The 22,406-nt window shown below is 42.8% G+C and overlaps 1 long non-coding RNA gene across 16 annotated transcripts in view; it reads right to left on the reverse strand.

Annotated features, from left to right (window-relative positions):
• LOC107320007 (uncharacterized) overlaps positions 1–22,406 on the reverse strand; it is a 75,958-nt gene that overhangs the window by 28,777 nt on the left and 24,775 nt on the right. For 11 of the 16 annotated variants that reach the window (XR_014934608.1, XR_014934609.1, XR_014934602.1 and 8 more), the window contains 5 exons: positions 15,080–15,207; positions 7,150–7,289; positions 4,217–4,378; positions 2,587–3,995; positions 378–567 (listed from right to left, as the gene is read on the reverse strand). This is a non-coding gene — a long non-coding RNA (uncharacterized LOC107320007). The other 5 variants (XR_014934611.1, XR_014934607.1, XR_014934613.1 and 2 more) reach the window with 4 other exon arrangements.

Genomic DNA, 22,406 nt, shown 5'->3' on the forward strand with positions numbered 1-22,406 from the left:
CCAAGGGACTCTGGGATTTTCGGTGCTGTGACAAAGTTATTCCAACTCCCTACCCCAAAAATTCAGGAACTCATGGAGTGTTTCCCTTTGCCAGTCTTTCCATCTCCGCTCAGAGCCTCTTTCCTTTTTAATAAAAGAAATCCCCTCATCTTTCTTTTCTTATTAGTAATTTCTACCCCCCTTCCCATACCCTCAAGCCGCTAAACACAACTTCACAGTGTCAGCGTAGTCAAAAGTTTCCTTTCATGTATAACGGTTTTATCTGCCATTATAGTAACTTTCTTCCTTTGACTATACTGCTTTCTGGGAAATGAGTCATCTTTGCTTTTCATTCCTCTAAGTATCTGTTCACTTTGAGCACAGTCATCACTCTTTACCTTCCTGTTGCCATGTGATGGGTGGGACTTGGACTCCCCTGGACATCAGTTGCTACAGGCTCCAAATGGAATCAAACTCTGCTGGAGTGAAGGAAACTCAACTGGTTCATCCTAGAGCTGTCAAATGTGGAACTGAGCTCCTGTGTTCAGAAGAGGTGACGTAGCATCAGTGTCACTGGTCCATTCCTCTCTGGAGAAGTAAAGATCTGTTAGTCAGGGTGTGATGAAACCAAGCAGCCCATTATTGTAGATGTATTTCTCCCATGAGGAGGAGGAGTAAAATTTTTTTAAATATACAGGAAAAATATCTAGGACTTAGGGAAAGAATCCTACAAGCTCTTTGCTCAGTTCAGCCCCAAATCCAATATGTCACATCAGGCAAATCACGCATGGATTTCTCATGGTCTCAATTTCCTTCTTTACAGTGGGTCTAAAATGTTTGCTCTGCACACCTGAGTTATTGCTTTAGTGTTTGGAAAGGTCTTTCAAATTTCAGGATAAACAGTCAAGTCTTGTCACTGTATAAATACTTATTCTATTTATTGTACAAGGGATATTATAAATATATCCCTACACTTCTGTTCTAATAATCAGAAAATTCAGGATGAATATCAATAGTAGGCAACCACCAAAGAGATTAACTGTTACTGCAAAACACTCTAAAATTAAATGTTAATTCTTTCAAAGATTTGAAACTTCACTAATCCCAAAATTTTGGAAGGCTTTATTCTCTTCCAAGAGAGACCAATACAACCAAGTTGCAGTGCATCTTCATATCAGTCTGAGTGGACCATAACACATCCTGCACAACAGAGAAGTTGGAAAGTGTTCAGGAGAGGGTCACAAGTACAAGAAGACTGTGGAATCATAGACAATAACAGGATGATCATGTAGATGAGTCCAAAGCAGACAAAGTTTGGTCCAGGCTACCTTGGAGACAGACTTCAGCACCTCACATTGGAAAACATAACTCCATGGAAGGAAATGGAGCTCAGTGTCCCATGGGAGTCACCAGTAAGGTAGGAACTAGGAGAGGCACGTCTTAAGGAGAGCACAGGCAGCAATAGGTCTGCCATAAGCCAGTGCTCTTGCATAGGAGGGCCTGGTGACCTGTACCTGAAGCCCCATTCTAGAACTTACTTATTCCTTACATCCTGATGGGTCCATCTGAAGAGGTGAAGAATTCAAATACCTGGTTCTGTCCTTCCACACTGCTGGAAGTTTAACAGATTGGAAGTTCACATAGCTCTTTGAGATCATCAACTAAAGGCACTACAGGAATGCAAATGTGCTCAGTTCCTTCCTCCTTTCTTCTCTAGCTCAAATACATTATTGATTTGCTCAGTGACCAGGGGCCACTTGTCAAAAGTATAACAGCATTAGCAGCACTTGACATAATAGGGGAATGGAGAGATCTGTGATTAAGTTTAGACAGCCTTGTTTGACTTAGTTAATTGGTTAAATATATTCAGTTACATGTGATGCTTCAGATTTCCTGCTCCAGTAGGGTATAATATTAATTTTAATTAAAGTTTAACAGAGTTGGCCAAATATTTCTATTTTCTGAGTATTTTTCTTAATAATATAATTCATACTCTGCTGTATAAGGAAGCAACTGAGGCCTGAAACCTTTTTATCTGACCATGAAGATGGAAAAGAACTAGATAGGCTACCATTGAGAAGAAGTGAATTCATTAATTTTTTTTTTCTAATCCGAAGAAGAAATAGGTAAGAACTAGTTTAAATCCCCTCCACTTCAAGTTGGGATTCACCTATGTCTTCCTAGAGAGGTGTTCTTTCTTTAAAAATCTAAAATTCTCATGAAATCCATAACTGCAAGAAATTGTACCTCCTAAGTCTGCCGAGGAGTCTTCATGTTGGCTGTTAACCCTTGACGACCCCTAGTTTGATGCTTCCTTTCTGAAGATTTGCATCCATCAAAAAAGGAAGGTGAAACAGCATTCCATGGTCTGCTTCTATCCAAGGGTCCACAAAAGTGGGGACTCTTACCACAGATCCCCGCATGTTTCCAGAGACAGAGCTCTCTTAGTTTCCTCTTTATGGAGACTCCCACAGGACACTGAAGCCCATCTCCTTCAGTTCAGCATTCCTCTTGGGAGAGATTATCTGTGCCAGGTACAGGTTGACATGAATGTCAGATTTGCAAAAAGAAGTTCCATGTGATCAAGAAACATCCCTCAGCTCTTACCTGGAGAGTCTTTCAGTCTGGCTTGTTCAATTGCTGTGGTCCTTGGGCCATAAACATCTCCATCCAAAGTTGGAGTTACATGAGGGATGTGCACGCCCCAGTGGCACTACCAGACTAGTCATCGGAGCAGATCCACCTGACCTCCACAACATGGCAAGGCATCTAGCAGGTGTTCAAAACAGGGAGGTGGCTACCTCCAATGAACCATGTTGACGTAATAATTACAAGAGTTGGTATTGCTTTCCTAATGACAGCAATTGAAAGTGCAAATACAGCCAGAGCACATTAAAAATAGCCCACTATAGCAGCTGCATTAGAGGACTTTTCCCAATGCAGAGCTCACAGGACCGCCTCTCTGGCTTTCCTGCCAGCTCCCAACCCCTCTGCTTTGCATTTCAATTATTTTTCCTTCTCTCTCCTGAAATGCAGACTGAAAGATCTGAAAGAAGAAAGATGGAAGGCAACTCTTGTACTGCCCACCAACCATGCCTAGATCTCTTTATATTACAGGCGGTCGATTAAAAAGATGTGATATTTTTCTTCTACAGTATTGGGATCCAGCTCTGCAAGCATTTAATTATCTGCATAGGTGGAGCCAGGACTGGGAGAGGGTGGAACACTGTCTGTTCTTTCAGCTGATCTGTCCCTGACAGCAATCAGCTCAGGCATTTTGAGCCTCGTGATAAAAAAATAAAAGAGAAATAACCAATTTCTGCGTGTTTTTTCTACACCTCTCTATTGTAACATCATTAAGGTTCTGATGTCTTGACTTCCACTGGCCCTAAATACCAAGAATATATGTAAATATTTTGCTAAACAAGGCTCCCAGCTTGGCCAACATCCTATCTAAGAGGTGAGATTGTAAATATCCACATCATCTGTAAATTACATGGATGATAACCTTCAGTACCAACTTGTGCTGGGGTACTTTGGACTATAGTTAATGACGCCTCCCAGTCTGACTTTTTGTCACATATTTATTGTACTTCTGCCCCTTGGTAACAACTCGAAGTATTCCTTGGAGGTGAAGGACTCTGGCAAGAATGCTCCAGGTATAAATGACACAGCTCATTTCTCTCCCTTCCCAAATCTTCCTCTAACCCACTTTGGGCAATCCATCTCCCCCAAAAGGGTGGAGGAATTACCAGTGTCCATGAAACAGACATGAGAACAAAATGTACTGCACTGTGTTAAGGATTCTTCTTCCTGCTGCCTAGGCTGTGAGATGGCTGGCAGAACATCACTGGCACTGGCATTCAGCGGGTACAGGAGTGGGGTAGACACATAAAAGACCATAGGCAGGCTGGGATTCACCATGCAGCAACCCAAAGGAAGGATCCTGACATCTCGCTCTTGCTTGGGGTGTCAGAGAAACCAGAGTTATGTTCTCAGGGGAGTCAGTCATGGGGCTGGAACAGAGCAAGATATAATTATGGAATAATGCTTGTTCTTTTCCCACCACTCCCCCCTTACTAAATTAGCTGTCATGTCACTAAAAACGTTTCTGTGTTCCACAATCAGTCCACTTAACTGTAACAAAGCAGCACAGATCTATCAAACTCACAATGAGCTCCACTAATGACCGCTGAAATTACCAGATCTGTCCTGCTTCCCAGCACCCCGCTCTTACCTCCACCTCTCTTCAGTCACTGCTCTGCTTGAGGCCCTGGCCAAGGGAAAAGGAGTGAGTCGAAGGGCACACGAGGCTGCAGCATTGCTCTGCCTTGCAAGTGTGGAGCTGTAGGGTTTATGTCTTTTTCGCTGTGAAGGTGAAGCCGGAGGGGGCTCTGATCTGAAGATACTAAAGGAAAACCATCAGAGCTAGAGCCAGCAGTGAAATACCAGCAGAGTGTATTGTTCCTGGTCCTTGATTATGCATTTAGCTGCATTGCTAAGCACTATTTTTTTTTTATTTTTTTTTATTGGTAACTGCTCCTCGGAAGTGCAATCTTGCTGCTATTCAGATACAGTGTGGCTTCTATTCTCTCCTCCAGTTTTAATTATGTGTCCGCCACTGCTCCCTCTCCAAGCTGGCGGGCTCTGAGATTCATAATTTCAGCCTGACACCATAGTAACCATTTAGTTTGATTCAAGACTCTAATGTCATCACTGGCTAGTCTTGAATAGAGCAGGGAGAGAGGGTGTAATTTGAAGGCAACATCACATAGAAACTGCAATTATTTCTCCCTTTCGGAGGGAAATGTAAACAAAAGGTCATCACTGGTCAGTGCTCTTCATTTCCATCCTCACTCACTGACAAGCTGACTTTTTGTTTATTATTTATTTCTTCACCCACCCACAGGCCTCCACACCATCACTGGGAGCAGCAGCCAACATTAGTTATCAACCCTCCATAGCAATGTGACTACACCCCTGGGAGAACTCTTCCAGTATTTGAACATAGAATCATAGAATTATTAAGGCTGGAAAGACAAATAAGATCATTGAGTCAAACCATCATTCCATACCTGTGACTTCTACAGACCATGTCATTCAGTGTGACATCTTCTTAAACACCTCCAGGGACCGTGACTCTGCAACTTACCCACCCAGCCTGTGCCAATGCATCACTGCTCTAATAACTAAGTTGACCCCAGACAGCTTGTAAAACCTCTTGGAGTCCCATGAATATTTTGAAGAGGGCTGTCTCCATGGGGCCAAGTGCTTCTGCACCCAGCATTTTATTCACAGTCAAACCTGTCATTGCAAGGAAGTAGTTTCATTCAGAATCTCTTCTCTCTATTCCCTTTCTCCAGTGAAGAACCCATGTAGAATTTCCTGTCTTTCCCCTTAAATTAAATGTTTGAGTCTCATCTGGACACCACACTCAACAGCTCCAGAATCAACCCTCTAGCTCCCAAGAGCTATCCTGCCCTCCACCAGCTTAGAGAGCTGCCTTCTAGTCACGCACATAGGCTTATAATAAAAAAGCCGCAGGGCACCAATGCTACCATCCAAGTTATTAGACCCTGGACCATAGTTTGCAATGTCTCTGGACACAACCCTTCCTTGATCGCACTGGGAAAGGCCAAGAAACATAAGACGGATATCAGCAAGACAGATGAAAGTGTGCACGCAGTGAAATGCAATTGACTGGGTAGCATTCACTGCAAATCCCGCTGCAATAAATGAAGCTCTCCTGCCCTCCCCCAATGGCTCAGTGATAGAAAGGAGTTAAGTGAAAATAAATGCTCATATCAAATCACAGGTATTGATTTTCTGAGCTAGTAAATGAAGGCGCTTTATCTCCGGTGGGAGATTGAATGTCTGTGTGCCATGCTTTGCTCCATTTTCATAAAAAGGAAGGCATGGTGGAATTATTTTACCTGGCTTCTCATAAAGTGTAAAGGGAGCAGATTCTCATGACAATGACAAGAGGTATCAATCAGGAAAAATGCCATGAAGACAATGGAGCCATTGAGGATTGGCAATGGAATAACAAGCTTGGGAGGCTGTCCTTGGACATCAACTCGTCCTTCAGAAAATATGGATGAGTGCCTTTCCACATCTCTGTGGTCCCTTTTCCCCTTCCAGAAACCTGTTCTCCAGTTTACTTTTGCTTTGCTAGAAGCTAAGCTTACATCTACATCATTTAATTCTTCTGGCTGTTTTAAGATGAGAACAAGGATTTCACTGCTACTTATGCCAGTTTTGAGCTCTAATGAGTTCTGAGCAGGATGTGATATTGAAATTATAGGTACATTACATTTAATAATCCGCAGAAAAACCTTAAAGGGAGTTGTCCATTGCCTTGAGGAGTGGTTTAGAAGATCAAAGCTGACTGATGCAAAGTAATTCGTGTAGGCAGAAGTCGTCATACTCGCAAAGGTCCTCTTGGAAATACAACCTCTTTTTGACTGGGTTCATCTACACAGGCATGCCTTGAAATGAAAGAGCTGAACTTCTGCATCTGAGATCCACAGATCTGTGTCCAAGCCTTCCATCTTATCTGGTAGTTACCCATGTTATCAGGCAATTTTCTAGCACTAGCAAACCACATCTGCAGCCATCCACTCATTTCACTATGCAGACGGACCTGGTGTATTTTGCTGCTGGCATTTTTCAAAGTAGAAGAGATCAAATGCAAAAAATAGATGCAAAGAAGCAAGTCACTAAAAAGCAGGTCCTACACTTCTGTGGCACAACACGGGATTCTTCTGGTATAAAACTGCTGTTGAGCACATTTTGACTCCCTGCCTTTCATGGCCTTGCCCACTGAGGCCAACTTGAGGAGAGCCAGGTGAATATAGCAACAGGGAGAAGAAAAACAGGTGGATTTCATCCAGAAGTGACTTGTTTCTGAGAGAAGGATGATAGAGGGACTCTTATGTTCCTGATATGGAACCTGACTACTTATTCTGTCTCAAAAGTACCAGAGAGAGAAACAACTGAGTACAGAATCCCAATTTCCAGGGACACAATCAACAATCTTCAGCTTTGAGGCTCTTCTATGTTGACACACAGAGGCTTGGGATGCTGTTCAGAGCTCCAGAAAGACTATCTGTGTTGACATGGCCTGAAGCTATTGCTCTTTCCATCCATAGCATGATAACTGCTACTGACCTCTGAGGAAGCAAGGCCAGGCCCAAGTCCATCCACTCCATGGAGATAAGCTCTCATGTTCTGTCCTGGATTTCCCACCACTGATATGTAATGAAACAATGGACAGGTTGTTGATAACAGTTTTCACTACATAAAGACATCTATAGAGAACAATAAGAAAGACATTATTAGAAGTTCTATTTGAAAGGAAGGAAATGGGACTATGGGTCCAAAGAAGCATCAGTGCAAGTTCAAACTGTGGGGAAGAAAAACCACCGAATATGGGAGGCATAAACATGGTTCAGTAAGGGAATACTGTCTTGATGTTAGGCTCCCAAAGTGGTCTTTGGTGTGCAGTTGCAATGCAGCCATGCTATGATAGTTCTATACAGAAAAAGAACTATATATAGAACTATATAAAACTATAGTTCTAGTTAGAAATAGTTCTGTGTCGGCATTCTTTGAAATTTACTTCATTATTTCTTGATTACTGTACAGCCTTTCTCAAAGCATCTTCTGGGAAGGTGGGTAATTGAAATAAGTAAGAGAATGAAGGCACTTCTTTGTAGATCTTGGTTGAAGCCAAGTCACTTTTGCCAGAGCCATGAGGCAAATAGGTGAGATTTTCTTTTTATTCCCAGTGGGAGGGTTGAACATAATGTGTTATCATTTTGTTTTGGTAGGATTTCTATCTTCATAGTGACAATCATTTTACATCATCGAGATCTGTTAACCTCTCTTTGCACCTGCTTTTGGTTTTGGAACATGGACTGCCTTTTTGTTTGTTTGTTTGTTTTTGGGGGGGCGAATGGGGAATCATTGTTTCTTTTTTAGTTTTGTTTCATAGTAGAGAAACAAAACATGTTGCTTGTTATTATTATTCCCCCATCCACATGCCTGAGGTGTCTTTTTCAATAGCATTCTTACTGCGACAAGCAGAAACGTTGCCCTGTACAACCTCTCTATAGAGTGCAAGCATCAATCCTCTCTTATTAAGCTGAAGCTAAAATGCTCATAGACAAACTGTTAAAAAGAAGAAAGCATCCATGCTGCGGTGGAAAAGGTAAAATGTAGTAATTGTCCAAAGCTTTCAAGGAAGAATATCTCAGTAGGGGAGGGAGGACCTTTTTCCTTTCTGTGACAAATTGCCAGAAGACTCCAGGAAAGCTCACTTCACCAATATATATTTATTTTTAGGCACAAAATCACCCTTGGTGCCCTTGATTCCTGCAAATGTGCTGAGGAGAATCAAATACTATTCTCTACCCAGCTTCAGGTACAAGTTATCCCTACCTAATATTGCTGCTCTTTTTGAATACTTTCTGATTCTGATTTATTTGCAGTGTCCCAAAGAAAAGAAAAAATGGTACTGCTTGTAATGTCTGCCACGTCTATATGGCAACAAGAGAGAACTGGTGTACATATAGAGTTACAAGGTGGATTAATCTGATTAAATTCCAACCTCTAAGTCAAAGCTAGTCACCCAAAGCTCCTTTCTTACAGTAGACAGATATCAATATACAGTCAATGGTACCAGAGGTGCAATTCAGCCAATTTCAAAGTAGATGCCTAAAGCAGATCACACGAATCACAACCCAAGAGCATATTTCTCCCCATTGATTGCAGAAGGATCCTAGCATGACTAAACTGTTTTTAGATACTGAAAGCAACGCTGACTGGCTCAAGGCCCCTACCTTTGAATCCTTGCATGGGCAGCTCTTCTTCAATGATGTCTCTTACTCTGTAGTTTCACTGTCGTTATTTGCCCCTGGTTCAACTATGGAGATAGGGCTTAAAGGCATAAATCTCACTGAGGTAATCTTGGGGAGTAAAAAATGAAGAAGACAGCACCCCTAATAACATTTTTAACCTGATTTTGGATGCATCCCACTAGACTTTAGGATGGTACTTTGGATCAATCATCTGAAAGCGTCTTTTGACAGTTGGAGATGGATGGAGTCATGGAACGAAGCCATAAGAATATGATCCAGTGAGCTGTTGATCTTCAGACTTTATACACAACCTTAGTCCAAATAGCAATAAACATAGGAGTCCGGAGGCTGGAGGTAGGTATCTGAACTTGGTCAGGAATAAGAAATTGGTGGACCAGGTCATTTTCGTAGGGAAAATGCCTTTTTCCTTTTTCTGCTGTCAGACTTTTTAAATAACCTTTAGAAAAAGTGCACCTGGGAACTCAAGCAAGACAGCACAAAAACAGAGCTGTGCAATGCACACCAGCCAGCTCAGGTCTCACCAGAAGCAGATTCCAAAGTCAGATGTGAGATTTTGATGCCTAGTGAAGTTAACTTTTTAAAGCAAAAGAAAGCAGACTGTTGCAGGCTGAACAAGTCAATGCTTCTCACAGCAGTACTCATGAATCCAGAAAGACAGTCCATATATTATTTAAACCATCCAATTTACTGAACAGCTCAAAGGGGTTCTCTCTACAGCAGAGTTTATGAGGACTCACAGAAAACTTTGCAAAACATTCTGCTTTCAGCCAGTTCTTCTCTGGCTGTAAGAGGTTTTGCTTCCTTGCTTGGATCATTTGCATGAAGAAAGGTCTTTGCTCCTGTCACCTCTCTTGATAGCAATACAGTCACCTGTGCCTCTTCAGAAGGAGGTGTTGTAGAGTTTCATGGCTCTAGGCCAGCACCTTCAGACACAGTGATGACTCTATTGGCAACATCATAGCACAGATGTATCAGAGAGAACAGGAAAAGATGAGCCGTTAATAACATCTACTCTGAGTTCTGTTGGAACTGGAATAGCAGATACTAGCTGGAAGGCAAGTGCTCCTCTCCATGAGTTTGAAGAGAGAATTGTGTTTAAATTCCTTCATGATACCCAACCAGAAGACTACCCATCTGGAGTTCCTTGGGCATCAAAACAACACATCTGTCATAAAAGGAGGTTCAAGTTCATGTCTCCCTATAAAACCCACATAAGCAGAGCTCTAAGAAGCTGTAAAACTCAGAAGAAAAGCAAACTTTCTCACCCTTCAAATAATCTCACATCTCAGTTTTTCAACCTGTGCTTGGATGAACGTTTGCATCTGTAGTTAAGGCACCTAAACAAACTTTTCCCTCCTGTGTAACAATCATATTCCTCTCCTGGATTTTCTCACATCTGAGTCACAAAGTGATGTGTTTATATTGCAAATGTGTGTGAGCAGATCTTCCCTAACTAGCAGAGGACTGGAGAGAAACAGCTGAACAAGTACATGCTCGTACATGCACTGACACACACACAATGGACCTAACACAGCTAGTTATAAATCTAATAAACTGGCAAGCACCACGATCCTTATGCTGCCCATAAATAATTCACTGCCAAGATGCTTGTAGGAACAGCACCTTCTGGATAGTCCATGGGAAATTCTAACGGGTACTGAGCCCTGCTGACTCCAGTTATTAATCCTGTTTATTGCTGCAGTGCCAAAGGGCTAACACAGAATGAGCCCCCCTTTGGGCTAAGAACTGTATAAACACAGACTCTTGAGTTTAAAAGGACTCTGGGAGGAGAAAACACTGGTATAATGATGTTAGCCCAGCCCCAGGACTGTCAAGATTCAAAATGTGTTTCCTCTCCAAGAACCAGCAATAGCTTTTAGGCAAAATTCTCCACTTTGTGTTAGAAATAGACCCAAGATGCTGAGTCTAGAGCCTGGCAAGGATGTGAATGTCTCCAGCTCTAAATGATCCAGATGGGTTGTGTTTATTAGGGTGGTCTCTTAGCAGTATAGATCACCTCAGTGGGAGGAAGGAGCAGAGAATGGAAGAGATTTCACCCCTTCCTTCTTGAAACACTTTGTTTTAGAAATACAATTTCCTTATCAAAAGGCATGCACCCTGCATTATGAGCTTGCTGAAGCCCCAGACCTGCTGAGTTTCCCATGTGTTTCTCCACCAGAGCATTTCTAGGGAAGAACAGAGACCGGTTTCTGTGGTTCCTCAACTCCTGAGTTGTTTTGCCTCAAAGAACCAGAGAGTTAAACCATGGGAGAAAGTAGTGCCCTTGGCAATGATGACAGATGAAACAAACCAGTGTTGTTTCAAGGGGCAGCTGAACAGGCCATCACCAGCCTTGATCAGTGATCTAAAAGCAGGAGGATCTAAAAATATTCTGTTATTTTTTGAGCCAGCCCATCCCTTTCCATTGTGATTTCTATATACACAGTCTCATTGCTGGATGCTGAGTTTTTGAAGGATTGTTGTTGAAAACATTCACTACAAGGTGCCTCTTTTTCTTTAACAAGCAAAGAGGACTGAGCTAGGATTTAGCAGAGGTAGGCTATCATCACCCCTTCACTGCTCACTCTATTGCAGCTTAGAAATGGCATTTCAATTGCCTCAGCTGTAAAGTAGGAGAGAGCTACCATTCTAGAAAGCTCTCTGAGTTCTACCAGTAAATGCTCCCAGTCAGTGCTGATCAATATTATTGATATTTTTTAAATCCTGAATCACAGTCTTGACTTTTATAGGGGCATGACATATGTGAGGCAGCACTACAGCTCCCTGAGCAAAGACCTTTGCCATTACTTCTATTGGTCATGAAGTACAAAGCTGGTCTTTTGCATCATAGCTGAACCAGTCACATCATCATGGGCTACCAGAAGGGTCCTGCATGATCACATTCAAATCTGCAAATTAACTCTTATGCTTTCCCTCTACCCATTCACAATGGAACAAGGTGCTTGGACCAATTTCATGCCAGCTGTCAGAAAGTTATTAACTCACCTCAGGCTAAGCATGGCAACCGAACACACCTGGGGAGGCCTCCATAGTTCAGGGCAGGAAGCCTTTGTAAAAGGAAGTTTAAGAGGGATGCTGGTTCCCCACGCAGCAACAGCTGCAAAGAAAAGAGGTATCATTGGGAAAGAAAAGAGCCACAGACATTCTGGAGGTCTTGGTGTGATGCAAAGCTCCAGTCTATGTCTTAAGTCTGACTCTGGAGACTACAGCTGTGAGCTGCAGCCATTGAGGTGTAATGCCCTGAAATTAGACATTTATACATATGTGTATAATATAATCTTGTAAGCTATAAAGCAAAGGTTGGTTCTGCTTCTTCCAAGGTGGGTTTCCCAATAACACCTTAAATGAAGTGTCTCAAATAAGGATTTAATTTAGACTCAATAAGGAGAGTTATTGCTCCATAATGAAATAGCGAGTAGTTATTGCAAACACATTTAGTGAGGTTTAACAGCCTTGTAATAGGTATGTAGAAGCTGTGGCCTGGCTAGGAAAGTTCAGTGAATATCTCCTTAATCTTATACAGGTATTTTGGTTTGGGTTTTTTTTTTTCTTTTCTTTTCTTTTTTTTTTTTTTTTTTTTTTTTTGGTCAGCATGCAATTACTATTTAATTAGATTTGTATTAAGTAGCAGCCATGGATGGGAAAATACACCTCATTCTCCAGCACTGGATGCTGTATGCTACCCTTCTCCCCAAACAGTTACCAGTAGTGCCATTTGGAGTTAAATCCAGTGCTGCTGCCCCTTCCACAGCCTATTAAATGTACTAAACTGAAGCTGATGTGAGGGACTGGAGACCTGGGAGGATCAAATCCAGGTTGCACGGTTTTTCATACTTTTTTTTCAACTTTTCATAGAATAATAGATTGCAGAAGACAAGGTGTTTAAATGCCTAACCTGGAATGTGATGTCTGCACCAGCTTTGGTGGGGACATGATTTCCTTTGGACCAGAAGAGGGTCACACGTAGGGTGGTGGTTATCTTTGAGGATCCTGTGAATCCAAGAAAAATAGGAGTGAATTTGGTTTTGGGCAGGAGAAGGCTATCCCAGGACCAAAGGGGCAACAGCATGTAAAAGAGATGTGATTCTTTTCTTTGTGCTCAGCCACACACCACTGGGACTTATCAGTGCTCAGTTTTCTCTAAACATAAATGCAGAAAACCTTTGGGCTGCTGCCATAACACTTCACAACAAACCCTACCCGAGTCTGCTCTGTTATTTGTACAACTTTTTGTCGAAGAACTGCCTTCTCCAAGACATCTCTGCTGCCCCTCCGTGAGTTAACTCAGCCAGATGATCCCAGCCTAGGCTGAAAGGAAAAGCTCAGTCTTGAAGGCAGCGGGTGCAATAGAGGTAGAAAGCAGAATTGATGACTTTAAGGGGAGAACTACAATCATACCCCATGCTGTCACAAGAAAGCCACGCTCCAGCTAACAGAGGAAAGAATCACACTTTCCTTCTACCAGCCAATAACTTAAATTGATCTAATGTGGGAAGTCATCCTTGCTAATCCTAATTTTATAGGGTTTAATGGCCTTCGCTTAGCTGTGATCACACTTCAGCCAGTGTGTGAAAGAGACACAGCCCAGAGTTAGGGGAGATGCAAAGGCAAGTGAGAGATTATCTGCTTTACAGCTGTAGAAAATGAGGCAAAAAGGAAGGCAATAGACCCATCCTGATTGAGAAAGGCAGCTCAGCAGCACATCACCAACTGCACAAATGGATCGTGGGCAATTAGAGATCTCTGCTCTGTTCTGGTTTTAAGGATTGCTCTCCCTGTAATCTGTCTTTTAGGACCTAAATGGCCTGTGACAAAAGGCTTCTGATTAAGCACTTCTTTTGCTTTGTTACACTTCAGAGTGAAACTGGTGCTCCTGAAAATAAAGTAACTGAATAAAGATGAGAAGGAGAGCTGTCTGATTGCAAACTCCTCATGCAGGAGGTTCTTCAGCATCAGGTCCACAATGGTTCTGTCAACTTCAGCATTCCACAAACCACTCTGAACACATCCTCTCTCACTGTTCTCCACTCAGTATCTGAATACTGGGACTCATAAAATCCTGCCTCCGTTGTGCATCCATGGAAGCCTCAAGAGCTCATCCTTCTTAGACAGGTTCACTTTCCAACACAGAGTGAGAAGCATCAGGGCAAAACAGGGCATAAAGATTTCCCCCCCTTTGTCTGCTTAAACTATGGTTTCTGCTTACGGACCATCCCTCAGGACAGCAATATTCACCCAGAGAGAGCCTGGATTTAGCTCCTTTTTTTAAACACACAGTCTATGGTACATAAAGCATCACCATGCACCAGAAATGCTGGGGGTGTGTGGCAAAAGTCTTTGCTTAACACTTCACCTGTGTAAACTTTTTGCCTCTTAAGACTCTCAGTCACAGACTCTAAATTAAAGATATCACCCATTGTTTTCATAAAACAAGGACTGTCAGGGCAAATTATTGCTTTGAATTTATTGAAATTCTATCCACAATTCATTCTGGTTTAAATGTAACATTCTGCTCAATCAGAAGCAAAACATTTTGAGGAGCTTATTATTCCCCTCTAAAGCACCTGGATGTATTTCTAAACTTAGGTAATTTTTTTCTGCTTTAAGGGAAACTCTTCATGTATCTTAGAGTTGAACCCATTCACCAACGTGCACAAAGCTGTAAAATTATTTATATCCATTCCTGCAATTCAACAGAAAATACTTACAGTGAAACCCTTGATTTTTACTATGAAAGGGAAATAAGTTTCACATTAAATTTCTCTTTCCATTGTGATTTTACAAAACTTAGAATAGTCCCCCAAAAATTATTTTTCTTTAAAAATTATCCAAGAGTCAGCCTTACAAGATTGTGGCAGCTGCAGGGAGAGCAGACGAATTAAACTGGCTCAAATCAACACCAACAAATACAACAACATTGTCTACGCTTGGGGAAGATATAATCAAACAACACAGTGCACAGGGAAACCATCATCTTTCCCTTTTAGTGAGCCAGGTGCTCGCTGTTACATCAGTAAGGACATGCTTTCCAGCCATTACAGCTTGTACACTCCACAGCCATTTAGCCATACAGCAAATACAGAACTTTAGCTTGTGTCTCTGCTTTTTGTTTTCCCCTAGGACAGATGAGACGCTGCATTACACAAACATAGGACAAGCAAGCGGCATCTCTGCTGAACAACATGGATGGAACTCACCAGGATGAAAGGCTGAATTTTTGAGCAATGATCAGTGCCTTATGGGAGGATGGGGAGAAGATCTCTTTCTTAAGAGATGGATTTTGAAGTGTTCAGGGTCTGGACTACTTGCTTGATCCCATCAGCACCTGAATTCATAGAATAAGAGAAGCGTTAAGGTTGGAAAAGACCTCTAAGATCATCCCATCCAACCATACACTGACTACCAGTATTTCCTACTAAACCATGCCCTTACATACCACTCCCCACATTTCTTGAGCAACTCCAGGGATGGTAACTCCCCCAACTCCCTGGGCAGCCATGAGATCAGAAAGTGTCCCAGCAAGCCCCATATCTGTAAACCCGATGGACCAGGTCCTGTTCTTCTTTGCTGTCTTACAAAGATTTTCTGATACGTTCAGGGAAACGACTTCACCCCATTAATTCACAAGTAGCAGGCAAAAGCTGAGGAATATAAGAAATACCGCCATGGTTTTCAAGGAGTCCAACCACAGACAGAAATGGGAGACAGCTAAGTTTCTTCTTTTGAGGAACAGGTTCTGTTGATTTAAATGAGGGAGATAAACAGAGCAATAGAGAAAGTGTAGGTTCAGTGAGTGACTTAACCCCTTTCCCATCACTCCTTCAACAAGCAGTAAAAGATAGCCACAAATTGACTAGGAAAGAAGCCAATTAAATACAACAGCATGCTTGATTGATGAAGTGAAAATCTCAACAGCTCTTCCATAAGGTGCACATGGACTTGGTGTACCATCAGGAAGAAGTATTTCCAAAGCTTGTCATCCAGAAAGGCCTGGTAGATAGAAGGGGAAAGACAGGTAGAAATGATGAATGTTGGCCAAGTTGAGCCTGCAGAGCCACATCTCAACAGCTGCTCTCTTTAACATGTCCAAGTTCCTTTTGCCCTGGAAAGCCACACCATGAACCTACAGCTGCCATGATAGCCCTGGGCTGGGGTCAAATCTCTTTGATCCCAGCTCCACTGCAGAAAACCCCTGGGGAATGCTGACTCCTTCTTGCAATGCACAAATGCCTTCTACCACATGTCTTTGGAGAAACCAAATTATTGGCAAAGCAAATTGCTTTTTGGATTGCTTTTTGTCCAATTGTGAGAGCATCAGTTTAGGAGCTATCATGGAAAGGGGTGAAACAGTTAGGTGAAAACCTGACATCGCAGAGGCTACCCTGGGGGATCAATATATTGAGAAACCAATACTCTGAGGCAGGAGAACAGGGCAGCCACTGCTTTTCATTATACTATTTTTCTGCAGGAGCAGGGGGGAAAGACCTATTTTATACCTACATATAATAATAATAATAATAAAGGGAGATAGAAAAATAAATAAATAAATAAAGCCCTCTTGATAAATGCATTATTAGCTGTAGTGGGAGCAATTACAGGAAGAATGGGAAGTGACAGCTGCAGGCCCTAGATAGCCAAGGCACAAAAGGAGAGTTTTAGACAAATGCCCTTCAGATAATGGGTTTGCTTCTAGTCTAGTTTGGGGGAGGGATAAGACCAATATGGGAGGCATTAACAAGCTGTGCCATACATAGGGAACAGAGATGCTGCTGTACAAATTCTCTGCAGGCATAGTTTAGCTTTTTTCTTAGCGCCCCCCTCCCACCCCCCCATCTGACTTCTTATTTGTTCAGAGCAACAACATGGTTTTCCCTATCCTCACCCTCCCTGCAGGGAGCTCTTCCCACAGTGACAGGGGAGGCCCTGGGATTTGCTCCTTTATAAGCTTGTCCATTTTCAGTACTGGGACCTCAGATAGTAAGACTGTGGGGAGACCAACAGGAATGGGGTCACAGCTTGTGAGAGCATCTGTGCTGGAGCACAATGGAAACCTGATGAAACTAAGCCACCAGAGACAATACAGAGACTGCTGTCCAGAGGTCTGCTGTCTGAAGGAAGAAGTCCCTTCCTCCAGATATCTCCAGAAGGGCAAGACATGGAGACAAAGCAGCTCAGTGGGGATCATTTTGCTCTACATTTTGCAGCAAGTATTCAAGCTGTGGTGGCTCACTATAACCTCTTACCTCACTTCTGCTCTCACTAAGTATGAACAAAATCACTACCAAATTTTTCTGCTGCTCAGCATTATCCATGGCCCTTAAGTCTGAGACTCAGAGGCCCATCCTTTGCCCTTTTCCTACAAGGCTCACACCTTTTGTTGCTTTAACCCATGGCACTTTCCCAGTCACACAATTATGAAAGCATTTGGCCATTTCAGGAGCAGGAGAAAGTGCACGTGATGGAAAGTGGAGGGAGAATAACTTCCCTGGATGGCTGTGTGTTCCATAATAACAACGTGAGAACCAGCTGCAATTTGCTGGGGATGATGACACCGAGGTCAGACAAGCTGTATTGTAATTTGCGTCCAGGAAAATGTAACTAGGCATGACCAGGCAATGAAGGATCACTCTTCCAGTTATTACGAACAAAGAGCATGCAGTGGGAAATCATAGAGGCCTCTCTACAAGACCTCTCTGCCTTCAGCTTAGCTCCATCTCAGCCTAATTACATGGCCTTGTTTGCATTAGTTTTGTCTATGGGCTCTCCTATGTCCCTTCTCACTGAGTGTCATTCAGAGCCATTAGCACAGATTGCACAGCCATCCTAGGGATTTCCCTAAGGCACATATAAACTTTCCTCACTAAATATGATCAGGCCAGCCTGAGGCAACACTCAGGAGGGAAGATTTCAGCGTAACTGGTTAGAATTTGGAAAAGTTGTAAGTGACAGAAAGTGGGGTCTAATAATAGGAAGTGTTAGGCAGCCTTAATAGAAAGCACATTAAGAGGCTTGTGCTCCGCATATAATGTATCTTCTCCAAGTTAATTGCTCATCAGTTCAGTACATAAACAAAGACTGATGCTGTGACTGTGCAAGTGGCAGGGCTCATTCCCTGGTGAGCTTTTTTTTAGCTAAAAAAAGAAAAGCTCACTCCAAACACAATGTCTGGGAGAATGGCTTCCTGCGTGCCAAGGTGGGACAGAAGTACTGGCCTGTTAGTGCAGTGTCCTGGGATCAGGATGTGTCCAAGGAACTGGAGTCCAACTTGGCAGTGTCTGCCTGCTTGTAGGAATGCACATAGGTCTGAAGCTGGAGGTCCGATGGGCTCTGAGGCTGGAAGAGTCAGCAGATGAGATGGGCAGGGGTTGGAAAGTAGTCCAGCAGGACTGCAAGGGAGTCATAGGAATTACAGGTGAGAGTAGGAATTGGATGATTACCAGCCTTTGCAAACAGCCTCTTGGGTCTCCAAGTCTGCATCAAACCCATGGATACCACATGGAACTAAAGGCTGAATTTATGTGGCTTGCTAAGCATCATATTAGCTTCCCATTCTGTCCCTGCTGGAACAGAGCTCATTAACGCTTGGCTTGGAAAAGCTTTCTGAAGTAGCCTTAAGGGCTATCCATGAGAAATGCCCAAAATCTGGGATTCCCAATTGCATGACTGACTGATCTCACCTGGAACTGTACAGCAGGAGGCGGAATGAAGTGTTGGTCTCCGGCAGCAAATAGGTATAGACAGATCACCAGGCTGCTTCTAAACAGCAGAGAATGAATGGCCATAGGTGAAGCTTTTCTGTTCTCAGGAGTTTACAATCATCTCAGTACCCAAGAAGGTAGCATAAGTTATCCCATGGCAAAAGATATTCTAATTTGCCTTTGGCTCAGCCTGGCAAGTCTGTAATCAGTGCCACTAATCTTTAATAAAAGGGGTTCACGGGAGCCTTTGTTTATAATGACATGGTGGGTGATAGCTCTTTCTTGTTATAATCCCCTCTCAGAAAACATTTGATGTGGAAAATGTCTCCCTTGACAGTTTGCTTAAATTTTCATTTGCCAAAACGCTGAATAAACTTCTTGTTTGTCTAATGGAACTAGAAGGAATAGTGACACTTTTATTGTTTGTTTACTTCCTCACTGGGGCACCAGCTAAATTGGAGATGTCATCACACAGCACTGAGAATCAAGCTTCTTAATTTAACTGATTGGTTTGCAAACAAGAGTCTCCAAAGCACCGCTGCATTAGGCGGGCTTTGCAGTGACCGCAGACTGCAACACATCAGTGAGCTGCAGGCACGCAAAGCAACGCAATGGGGAGGTAATCCCAGAAAAGCTGCTGCTTTTACAAGGTATTGCACAGAAGTGACGGTCAAATGGCATTTGTAAAACCAGCAGAGAGAAAACAAAGAGAGCAATACATTTTTCTATAAATCCTATAAATTATAATCCTATGTTAGTGCTAGCACTAACGTTGAAAGGATAGGGGGAACAAATTTATTCCCCGAATTCCCTCAATTTTCCCCTCTGTTTATGCCCTTACAACAGGGAGTAGGGTTACTCTTGGTTTACACCACCCCAAGCAAGGACAGAGCAGTGTTCAGGATGCAGGCGGAGCAGCAGTCCCCCCTGGATTGCTGAGATTTTCAGGCAGATCAAATGTTGAGCTTCAGGTAATTGGCAGAGATCCTTTAATGTCTGAGTTTAACACTCACCGACTAGAAGAGAAGACAATTAGGCAATGAGATGTGGAAGAGTCTGAAGTGCCAGGTATAATAATTCAGCCGCAGTAGGCTGTTCAGCAGAAAGCTGAAGGCTGAGAGCTGTCAATTACACCAGGGGTGAATTAATGCAACTAAATTCATGCACTGAAGCATCTTATTATTGCTATGATCACATTTTATTATGAAGCAGTTTGGGTGAGGTTATTTTTTTTTAATTTATTTATCTATGTTAATTTTGTACAGAGACAAATAAGTTATGAGTTGGGAATTGTATTAATTTCACTGCTTGGAAATATTTTAATAGCTGATTAGGTCACTTGCTAGTTGTAGTTCCCCCCCACACTCTCTTCTTTCTGCTCATTATAAAATTAGTGCTTAGTACTACAAGCATGTAGGGTAGCAGAATGTGACCCCTCTTGGTTCCTGTCCCAACATTTACTGATTCAGTAAATTTACATTCAGTTTCCACACCACCATTTCCTTGCCTTCCCCATGTGTATTTCAAGGTCTGACCTCACCAGGGAAAACAGAAGATAGATTTCACAGCTCAGAGGGAGCCTTCCCCATCCACCCCAAGGCAAATAAACTGCACTGCTGAGAGCATCAGGAGTCTCAGCAATCAGAAATCAAGATCCAGGAAAACTGTACCTCAACCACATCCAGCAATAAGGGCACATAAGGAAAGCATGACTGTGCTGCACCATTCCAGCCTTTGTAGACTCAGGCAGGCTGGAGGGAACCATACCATTAAGGGAAGCCATCTTCTGCTTCTAGGTGATGGTGCCTAACCTGGCTGAGAGCTAACTACATTAGGTGGCCCATTTTTGTTGGGAATTGGTAGGGAGAAAGAGATAAATTCTGTGTCCTCTCCTGATACTATGGTTCCTAGTTCATGGTTTAGTGGTAAGGCAGGGATGGGTTGATAGTTGGACTAGATTGTCCTTATCGTCTTTTCCAATCTTGCTGTTCCTATGATTCCATACAAAACTATGCAAGGAATAAACAACTCCCTCTAAATAGCACAAGTGATGTGAGGCTTGTGGTCCCATCCCTGCAGGTGAACTTGGGGCCAGAGCTACAGGGTCATCACCTGGGGGCTTGGGCATAGCCAAAGAAGGAAAGAACAGCAGGGATATTGTGGATAAAAGTCTCAGGTATGGCTCACCCAAATCTGAACAAAAGCGCTCTGAATTTACACAGGATTTGGGTAGAGCTGTGTTGGGGACAGGCAGAAAGCTGGAATAAGAGCTGTGAGCAGATGGAGGCGAGGAAGGAGGTGTAGAAGAGCATGAGGGATGAGCATTTATGTGCCCCAAAGCAGAGAAAAGGCCACTGCCTCAGCCACAGAAATTTCTGCACAATCTCAACAACTCCAGCTGTTAACATCAGGAGCTCAGAAACTTGGAGGAATCCTAGAGTAACATTTTTCTTTGGCTTAATTACCAAAATAGACAAATTAGAAACTGGCCCATCATGAAGATAAATAGCAATAAGGGGGGATAAAAAACGAACAAAAAAACACCAAAAATAAAAAACACAAAACCCTACAGTCAGTAAAAGTGTTCCTTCTAAATTATAATTAACCACCCACTGGCAGCTACCTGGTGGAGGTGAGACCATGAGCAGCCCCTCTGCTTGGCCGCAGTGCTTCCCATGATGCTCCTCATTACTGCACCTCCGGGGCACTTAATGCCCCATTCTGCTTTCAGTGCAATTATAAAAGACCACTTACATTCGCCACACCCCCCCTACCCCCCCTTTGTCTCCCCACCCCAAGATCTCTAATAGTCTAAATTATCAGCAAATTGCCTATTTGATAAGGGCAAGCCATTTTGCATTGAGAGCTGAACTATTTCCCACTTCTGGGGGATAATATTAGGCAAATAACAAGCATCATTCTTTTGACATGTACAATTATTTGCCAAGTGTATGTTTGAATAGCCTGCTCCTTTGTGTGACAGGGTCCGTTCTCCATTAGCATATTTGACAGATGAATATGCTGGGTCCTTGTGGAAAACCTGGCAGTAACCATGGTGATTGGGAGACAATGTTTTGAGTGAGGGATGTATTATCATTTTCAACTGGAAGTAAAAAAAAGTGTATCGCTAACGAGCTGATCTGCAATCCTGGAGAAATACATTGTTCCCAGGTAATTAAGCCAATCTTGGTACTGGTTTTAAACTCACATAAATTAGAGGTGGAGATGTCTACCTATTTTCTTGTTTCTCTCATTCCTGATGAGGTTTTTCTTGATGATTTTTAATTAAAGTTCTCTAAGAAGGAACTGAAATGTGCTTTTCTCTTTGTGCTAATGAGTTTTGGGAGCAAAGTTGATAACTAGGATGTATCCTATCTTAGGGCATACTGGGAAGGGATGATTGGACAACCTTGCTGAAGAGTCCCAGGGCAGTCTCTCAAGCACCAACTTTTGGGTTACCCTGGCTTTATTCTGAGCTTTCTTTTTGGAGCAGTGGAAGGAGAAACCGCCCTCACATTACCCCAGAGAAAGCAGGCAGCACAGCAGTGGTTGTGGATTTGTGCTTCCCCAGACTCTGCTGAACCAAAGCCTTTGTTGCCCAAGCTCAGCTGTCCCTCTGATAGGAAGCGGCTGCTTGAGCGCTGCTGGAGAACCCCAGTCATAGAATTACAGAGCCATTATGGTTGGAAAAGACCTCTAAGATCATCTAGTACAGCTGTCAGCCCATCTCCACTATGCCCCCTGACCACGTTCCTCAGAGGCATGTCACCATGTTTCTCAAACACCACTAGGGACAGAGACTTTACCACCTCACCAGGCAGCCTGT

This window comes from Coturnix japonica, chromosome 15 (genome assembly GCF_054131305.1).
Source record: "Coturnix japonica strain WE chromosome 15, WE-NBRP24, whole genome shotgun sequence".
In the NCBI taxonomy this organism is placed as follows: Eukaryota; Metazoa; Chordata; class Aves; order Galliformes; family Phasianidae; genus Coturnix; species Coturnix japonica.